Source organism: Ptychodera flava (genome assembly GCF_041260155.1).
Source record: "Ptychodera flava strain L36383 chromosome 23 unlocalized genomic scaffold, AS_Pfla_20210202 Scaffold_23__1_contigs__length_28996876_pilon, whole genome shotgun sequence".
NCBI classification, from domain to species: Eukaryota; Metazoa; Hemichordata; class Enteropneusta; family Ptychoderidae; genus Ptychodera; species Ptychodera flava.
In genome coordinates, this window is record NW_027248277.1 from 893,942 (window position 1) to 903,507 (window position 9,566).

The 9,566-nt window shown below is 35.8% G+C and overlaps 1 long non-coding RNA gene across 1 annotated transcript; it reads left to right on the top strand.

Annotated features, from left to right (window-relative positions):
• Positions 1-666: 666 nt before the first annotated feature.
• LOC139123438 (uncharacterized) lies at positions 667-8,166 on the top strand. Its single transcript, XR_011549665.1, has 5 exons — positions 667-790; positions 1,804-1,896; positions 3,902-3,985; positions 4,517-4,599; positions 7,883-8,166. It is a non-coding gene; the product is annotated as an uncharacterized lncRNA (long non-coding RNA).
• The last annotated feature ends 1,400 nt before the right edge of the window (positions 8,167-9,566 follow it).

Consider the following 9,566-nt stretch of genomic DNA (forward strand, 5'->3'; position numbering starts at 1 on the left):
GATTTCCATCAACAATGCATTGAAAATAAACTTGCGACGTTTTTCTAACTACCAACAAAATGTCTATCTTTGCGAACAATATCTTTGCGTAGGAGAGAACAAAGTATTTGATTTTCGGATCAAACTTGATGCTACAGTCAGTATATATGAAAGTACAATATCATCACATGGCTGTTGTAGATATCAAAATCACGAGGTGACGCTCACCTATTCCTGTACATGTTGGTAAAAGTTGGGTTGAAATCTAAACATAAAGATTTGGTACCATGAACTTCACAAGAAATAAACGACAACGTTATAAATCGTGATCTACGCTGGTGTCACATTTCATGTTTGTTTACATCTTACACACGTCTGGGATGTAAGCGTCCTTAGTTACTGCTCTAACTTTGATACAATGTTTCTCGATACTATTGTAATTTTTACGGCAGTGACCACTTTTCTCAGGAAGAAAATACCGATTATTCTGTCTCAAAATATCATGATTAAACTGTCTAGAAACTATTTAAAATACAAGTTCAAACAAGACACTGGTACACGAAGAAAGCAATGTCAGTTTTTCAAAACAACCCTATAAAAGTCTGTACAACGAAGAAATCCGAGTCGACCCCTCTCTCGACATAGTGAGATCGACCTGGATATAACGCCCTCAACGTAATTCTTGAACTTAGAATGGCGGTGATTGCTAAGGTTGAAGTCGTTGTTTATAAACCATAAATCGGAGTAATCTTCCTCCATCGGATGGAAATATCGACAGATTTCAACAAAATTAACATCATCAGATATGCAGGTATTTTATCTCATCTTATTTTGCACACACAATTGATATTCCGCCCGATATTTATGGCGATGTGATGGAAGGTGTATCTGTACTATTGGCTGTAGACAACCCTTGTCAAAATTTCACCAAATTTTCGACGAAAATTTCACAAAATTTGCAAGATTGTTCCATCGGCACACAAAAGAAGTGAGCGACTACATCTTTAAGATTGTCCGATCTAAAATTTCAATTTCAAAATGAAAAATAACGCCAAAATTTAAATATCAACAAACATTTTAGACCAATGTTGCAAAATTGTTGATGATAAATCCACAAAACATCTCTGTTTTGGATTTCTAACATCCCTGAGATGGATCGACTGACAAAAATCACAATTTTTGTCAACAACCATATTTCTAAATTTGTAAAAATAACTTTGCAATCAACTTGTTGCCATGACATCCTTGTCAACAATGCAGTCAATTCAATGCAATGCGTTCAAACTTCAACGCTCACAAAATTATTCCTTTCAAAAAATTTCTCCAAATTCTGACATTTTGATGTCATGTATAGACATACACTTCATGTTGGTGTATTTTATGTACTTGGAAAATACTTTGATTTGGTCAATGCCTACTCTACAACACCAACTTTATCACCCATGACTGCAATGTACCTGGGTACACTCACATCATCTTTCAACAGATCACAGATCCACTTTCCATCACATCGATATTTTAGGATCCAATCAAAGTAGAAACAAACATAAACATTATCATCTTCATCCACAGCAATGGATCCAGTGTATCCCATCCTCCACTCTGGTAGCTGACTTTGTCCGAATTGATATAAACAAATCAGGTCGCTGTCAAAACACTTGATGCATCGATTGCCACTGTCATAAACCATGATGACATTGTTACTGTTTACAACCACAGACACCGGCCACTTGAATTGTCCTTGGCCTCTAATTTGACCATGGACTGCTTTAAGATATTCTCCACCTTTGGTGTACTTGACCAGTCTATCATCTCTGTCCCCAGGTCTCATACTGGTGTCCAGAGAGGTCAAACTCAAAGTGACCAAAACAAAGTCATCCATCAGAGCTATGTCCCAGACTACTTTGATGTTTTCAGGTAGAGTAATTATTTTGATAATTTTACCATTTTCATCACAAACAACAATTTGTTTATTTCATCATCAAGTATGAAATAGTGATTGAAAGGTGAGATGGCTACACCAAGTGGCCGGAATGGCTTTGCAAACTGACCAGCAAAGCTTCCTATGACTTTGTCACAGGTATAATCTTTGTTCAATATTTGTACAATATTGTTACCAGTGTCACACACCACAAGTTTATCACGGTGAAAGGCTAAACCTCTTGGACTCTTGAAATGTTGTCCTTGGTCTTGATGTTGACCATTTACCAATGTCACTGACCGGTCACCTGAAAGGTCAAAGGTCAAATCAGTGAAAATTGTTCTGTGCATTGTTGCACAGCTTACTTTTTGTTCTGCTGTAAAATGAAACCTAGTTTAGTTCACAAAAAGTTTTCACTGCCCAAGAATTTTTTGAAAACACACATAATTCCCTTAGGTGCAGTACAATATTATTTTTGCAAATTCTCTGAATTATTGGTCATTTTACAAATTTACCACAGCAACATTTTCAGCAGAAATAGGCAAATAAGTACATTGTGTGTTTTGTACAAGTGTATTTTGTCATAAATTTTAGTTTATCTTGCTAAATTCAAAATTCTTTGCATTAAATACATTTCATTATTTTCAAAGATGTTGCTATCAGGAACCAAAAAATGAATTCATTCACTAATTACTGTAACCATGGCAACATTTTTTATGACAATGGCTAAAACATATATTTTTCTGTAACGTTTGTATTTCATGAAGTAGATTGAAAATTCTTTCGCAAAAGTTTACAGACTGACATAAGCTTGTTTATTATGTATAATGCATTAGTACAGTTATGCATAACAAGTAACCATGGCAACGCAAATGTTAATAATTTGCTTTTCTTCATAATTACTTGTGTTGAAATACCCTGAAAATTTTTTCACAAAAGTTTAAAGGCTAATACACACTTGCTTTTTTTCTATCAATGCAATACTATATTTGAGCGTTATTAATCACCATGGCAACAGATTTTATTCCATTTCCTCAAAATTATCTTTTCCTGGTAATACATGTATGTTGTGCAATTTAAATAAAAATTCTCCAGGAAATATTCACACACTGTAGTTCACTTTTCAATGATTCTCAATAAATGGAAAGACTCATAGAATGTATGGCTGGTATCCATGGCAATGTTTTATTACTATTGTTTAAAAATTCTTATTTTGTTGACAATGTTTGAATTTATAGACATACAGTGGACATTCTGTAGTGTTTTACTGGAGGTTTCTAAGTGTGAATAAATATAGATGTGTCTAAATTTGAGTGACTTTGTTTAGTGAAAATTGCCTAGTCATTTTGACCAAGATTTTGTTCTATACATAGAAATATTAGTACAATGATGCCAACAAGTAACCATGGCAACATACTGTAAATATTCAAGATTTGCTTTTCTTCATTACTTTTTCAGAGGTCATAATATCATAAAAATTCTTTTACAAAACTTGAAAGACTGAAGTAAACTTTTTAATCATATGCCAATACATTAAGACACTTGTGTGCTACTGGTAACCATAGCAACAGGGTTTATTCTATTTGTTTAAAATTTCTCATTTCCTTGTAACCTTTCTCTAGTTCAAAATAAATGAAAAAAATTGTTAAAACCTGTACTCTTGTAAAATTCAAAATGATAACTCAATGAATTAATACAATCATTGAATGTCTGATTGTATCCATAGCAACAGTTTGATGATTGTTACCAAAAAATTATCATTTTCTTTTCATAACTTTTGATGTTCCACAAGACATTTGTGAGTTTGAAGTCGATTTTCTTGGAATTTTCTGGTCATATTCACCAGAACTGTACATGAATACAGTTTTACTATTAGACAGTAGTAATGTTATGAAAGTTCCTAAATCATTTACATATTCCTATAATCTTCATAATCTTAGTAAAAACACACACAAATATTGCATTGAGTCTATTCCATAATGTGACTTTCCTCCATTTCAGTCATACAGATTTCACCAGATATCTGTCTGGCATGGCATCACAGATTTAGAGATCATTTAGATATTTTGTGAAGACAGCCTCTTGGTAAGTAACTGTTTTTTCCGGAAGTCTATTTGTGAGTTGCAATATTAGAATTAGATGTGAACCAGTTTCCAACACTATTATCATATACCCATGCCAATATCTCTCGATCCTGGTAAAATTTACTGTAAAATATAAGCCATATTTTACGACAAAAATTGTGATATGCATAATGTCATCAGTTTTGGAGTGTCGCTGAGCTACAGCCGGCTATTGAACCACTCTTTTTTGGGAGTGGAGATTTAGCCGAGCGGTTCTCTCTGTGGCCTCTCTGCTAGGCGACTGATGCCGTATATTGTGGGTTCGAACCCGATTGAAAACTAGCCGTATTTTCAAAACAAAACGAAATGGCTGCCACTCTGCCTATATGTATTACTCTACTGAGTAAAAACTTTAGAAACCATGGATTTTTTTTCAATTTAAGTATTTTACAGATTAATATAGATTCACATCATATGGAAATGTTAAACTATTCCTAGTTTTGGCAGTATAGATTTCTACATTTTAACATGTTGCTTTCTTCTATTCTACCAGCAATAATTGAATGAAATGGTGAAAGTTTACAAGATGTCAAAGAGTGATCACTGCAGTACATGCAATGAGGTCAAAGTTCAGAGGTGAGAGTTTGACAAACACAATCATAGTTTGGTCTCTTGTCCTAGTAATAGTGTTTATATTCAACACAGATTCAAGTTGGAAGATGAACAGTCATTGAAGGTTCGTATGCTTCAACACCAGGGTTTGTAGCAGAGAAAATTGTAGCATCTTGTGTTTTGAAGTGTAACACAACACATGATACAAACATGACAATTCCCTCAGATTCAACTCTGAACACTTCTCTGTTAAATTCACAGATATCGTCATCATCAGTTAAATGTTTAGATCACTAAATTTTCCTAGTTCAGTCACTTGTCCTTGCAGTAGTAGTGGTTCAATGTGAACCACGTTGGGCAGTGATTAAAGTGTTCACATGCTTCAACACATGGTTTATAGCAGAATAAATTGTAGATTGTACAATCCGTCACCCAAGGGCACTCTCTACACTCCCCCTCTGTAGAGGAGGAGAGCGTAGAGTGCCCTCGAGTGATGGATTGTAACAGCTTGTGTTTTGAAGTGTAACAGAACACATGATGCAAACATGACAATTCCCTCAGAATCAAATCTCCATCTGTCTCTGTTAAATTCACAGACCCTCATCATCAATTTGGTTTTTTTAATCCTGGCGGTAAATGCTCCCTAATTCCAGCATTCCTATCGTTAACTTAAAACTTGCTGTGAAGTCACCTCACAGTAAAATGTCTCCCTCTCTCAAGAAAGCTACTCTGTTTTGTTTTCAAACCTGTAGTGAAAGAGAAATTGAATCACATGCTATTGCTGAAAAATTATGTGATTGTGTCATGAAATTTTGATAATCCATAAAACAGTCCATTTATTTTATGAAATGTGCACTCTGACTCAGAATGCATCAATTCTGATAAAAAACGGTTCGTACAAAATTCTTCCTACAGCTGATTACTGTTCATAACAGAGACAGGATAATTTATCAACAAGGCAGATATTTATGAAATTCAACACATGAATTAGACTGTTTTACAACGTGACCAGAATTGATACATTTAATAATGATTACTTTCCTGCAGTCAGTGTGTTCATTACAGCTGTATTGGATGGACTCAAAGTGACTTCTTTCTTGTAGGTCTGTTACACCTTGACAAAATGATAGTGTCCAGTTTAAAACATCTTCTTTGTCAATGACAGTGGTCTACTGGTAGCCATGGTATTCTTACAAATGTAAACAACTGATGTATACAATCAGATCTCCGAATGGTGTAAAAAATCTACAAAACAGACACTTTAACGCCTTCAATGAAAGCTGCAAGACATGTACACTCTGACCACAGATCTATCCATAAGTGCATCAATTCTGATAAAATGGAGTACCAGGTTCTATGACACTACAGAGTTTCTTTCCATTTTTCCTCTCAGACAATGTTGATACAGAATATACCAGTATGCCACAGTGAACTTAGTCTGCATGCCTTCAAATGACAATATCCCGTGTTATTCTCTAATGTTAAAAGTTCAGAGGTGAGTACATAAAAACTATACAGTGTACTAGTCATTTACTGTGTATCTGTTTCAACACAGGGTTTTTATCAGAGTAAATTGTTGCACTTTGTGTTTTGAAGTGTAAGAGAACATATGATGCAAACATGACAATTCCCTTAGATTCAACTCTCAACCTATCTCTGTTAAATTCAGAGACCTCATCATCAATTTTTATTTTTGTTTATTATCATGGTGGTAAATGCTCCATAATTCCAGCGTTCCTATCGTTAACTTTAAAATTGCTGTGAAGTCACCTCACAGTAAAATGTCTCCCTCTCTCAAGAAAGCTACTCTGTTTTATTTTCAAACGTGTAGTGAAAGGGAAACTGAATCACATGCTCTAGCTGAAAAATTAGGTGATGTGTCATGAAATTTTGATAAACCATGAAATGTCCATTTATTTTATGAAATGTGCACTCTGACCTCAGGTCTATCCCAGAATGCATCAATTCTAATAAAATAGGTTTGTACAAAATTCTTCCTACAGCTGATTACTGTTCATAACAGAGACAGGATGACTTGATCAACAAGGCAAATATTTATGAAATTCAACACATGTAGTCAGTGTGCCCTCTAACAAAAGAGATTTCAGGAAACTTGTGAGTCAATTGAAAAATTTGTGAAATTTCTTTAGTCACAAAGTATAATTTCCTATTCAACTGAAAATTTTCTTGCGTCACAGAGAATATTCATGAGTCATGGCATGCCAAGGCTTAGAGGGCACACTGCTCTACCATATCAATTAGACTGTGTTTCCATGTGATCAGAATTGATACATGTAATGATTATGTTTCTTTCCTGCAGTCAGTGTGTTCATTACAGCTGTAGTGAAAGGTATCAAAGTGACTTCTTTCTTGTAGGTCTGTTACACCTTGACAAAACTTTCAATGCAAGCTGCAATGTGCACTGTGATCTCAGGTCTATCCATAAGTGCATCAATTCTGATAAAAAACAAGGTGCTTGGTACTATGACACAAAATATTTCTTTACATTTTTCCTCTCACACAATGTTGATACAGAATGCCACAGTGAACGTAGTCTGCATGCCTTCAAATGACAATATCCCGTCTTGGTCTGTGATGTTAAAAGTTCAGAGGTGAGTACATCAAAATTACAGTGTATTGTTCCTGTCATGAATAGTCATAGTACTTTTATGAGACATTGTACGAGGAGTTTGACTACAGTTTAATAATCAGTCCGGATCATTTCCGAAATTGGTGACGCTATACCATGCCTTCTTATATCAAGCTTTCTTTTTTGTAGGCTGCAAAATCCAAAACTTCGCACTTAAAAAAAAAAATTGTTTCGTGATGAACATGATCCTATTTTCCCGAAGGACACTTTGTCAAACAATAAGACCATCAAGCAAAGCAGCAATCAAGATATTTACAATTCATTTTGATTACCCCTTTCCTTATTTCCTTCATCTCTCTCATTTAGAATTTTTGATAGCTGCCATCTCCGGAGGCAAGTGGGGTTTTCTGAACAATCTGTGTAGGTATATCATTGATATATTGCAGGACTTCAGGCGAGAGTCCAGGCATCAAAGAAATATATGGGATTGGTTGTCTGAGCCAGACTAAAAATGATATGTGATTTGAAAATGTGTGTTGACAGAGTGGCCACTGTTCGAGATTATGACACAATACAGCACCATCAATCGTTTATTTCACAAATTACATCCATAGAGCTTTTTGTGTAAATTTTTGGCTTATGATAGGAAAAAAATATGGTATGGCATTACCAATTTTGGAAATGACCCAGACTTATAATGTTTCTGTTGTTTTGTAGATTGTGACACATGGCTGATACAACGGTGAAAGTTTCCAGGACTTAAACGGATGATTTCCTGAGTACCTCATTGTGTCAAAGCTTTGGTGATTATTGTTTTAAAAGTAAGTAGATTTCCCCCATCATGCAACAGCCAGTATCTTAGTAACAGCGCCATAAACGTTCAACTGGACGACGTCCCAGGCCTATCCTCCTGCAAATACTATGACCTATGCATATAAGATGACCCAGGCCTATCCACAATATAATTACTCTGTACATGTACACATCATGGCAGAAGATGACTCCAGCCTATCAACAAATACGTGTACATGCTATGGAGATAACCCTGGGCCTATCCACAATACACGTAAATACACACAGTATGGATGATGACTCAGGCCTATCTAGAATACTGCATGTATACATTATGGAAGACGACCTAGGCCTATGATCAATACAAATAGCCTGTACCTGTAATCGTATTCTAGATAGGCCTGGGTCATCATCCATCATGGTTGTAGGATTTTAAGTTTATTAGCATTCTGCAACCGAGTTTCATTTATGTGTGGGTCTCTGCCAACGACTTAAAACCAAAACAACAACTGAACTAGAAAGCATTTGCAGGCAAAAGCGAAGTTCCAGAGACCAGAGCAACGGAAGAAAAGAGAACGTGTGATGAAGATTGGTGCAGAATGAAAGAGTGCTTGGGATATTAATATGCATACACGTACCAATAGTGAGGGCTGAAGTTCGTAGAGCATTGCATCATGGTAACTGTATATCTGTATGATATGGGCATTGTAGATGGCAGAGTTGGTAGTCTTGACATTAGATATGGTCTAGGAGGTTGTCTTTGAGTGTAGTTGGTTTGGTGATAACTTGAACAAAGTTGAACTTTTACATTATCCTCTTTGATGGGGTGTACTTGTACAAGGAGATTTTCAATTACAGTACAACGTAGCTGCAATGATTGTGTAGCGAGAGGTCGCTAGCTGAACTTTACGTTGAACGCAAACACTACGCTGCTACAAGCCCTATGCCATGGGGGATTGGTCATCAATTTTACGGAATTTACGGCTTCGCCACAAACCAGGGCTCAACAGTGCGATCACCTACTTTGGGTAGGGTTCGCGTTCAACGTAAAATTCAGCAAGCGACATCTCGCTACAATCATTGCAGTTAAATAAGTGACGATACATAGCGGTAACAACTGAACAGAATACAACTAACAGTCCAGGGAATTACAGTAGACAGATTACAAATGCCTACATGTACGGTAAAAAACGCAAACAGATACATACAGGGACGACAATGCACGGAAATGTATATCAGACGAGGGGAGACATCGGACCTAGGCCGTTGAACTTGAATACCGAGGACACATGGCTACCCACTCAGCTACGGACAATCAACAAAGAAAGCCTTGTATATGTATACAAATATCTTCGGCAAAACTTATAATAAAGTTATAAGCACCCAATCTTGCTTGAATCATCGCAATGCAAAAATTCAACATGTCCGCTAATCAGTCTAAACTAGTATGGAAAGCGTATGACGTAACAGTATAGCGCCACGTACGGCGGGTATTTAGAGAAAAATAAAAATCAAAAAGCAACAAAAAACAAAGCGAAAGAAAGCTAGAATTATTAATAGCTGAACGCAATTTGATATTTGTGCAATGCAAAATAAAAAAAATAAATAA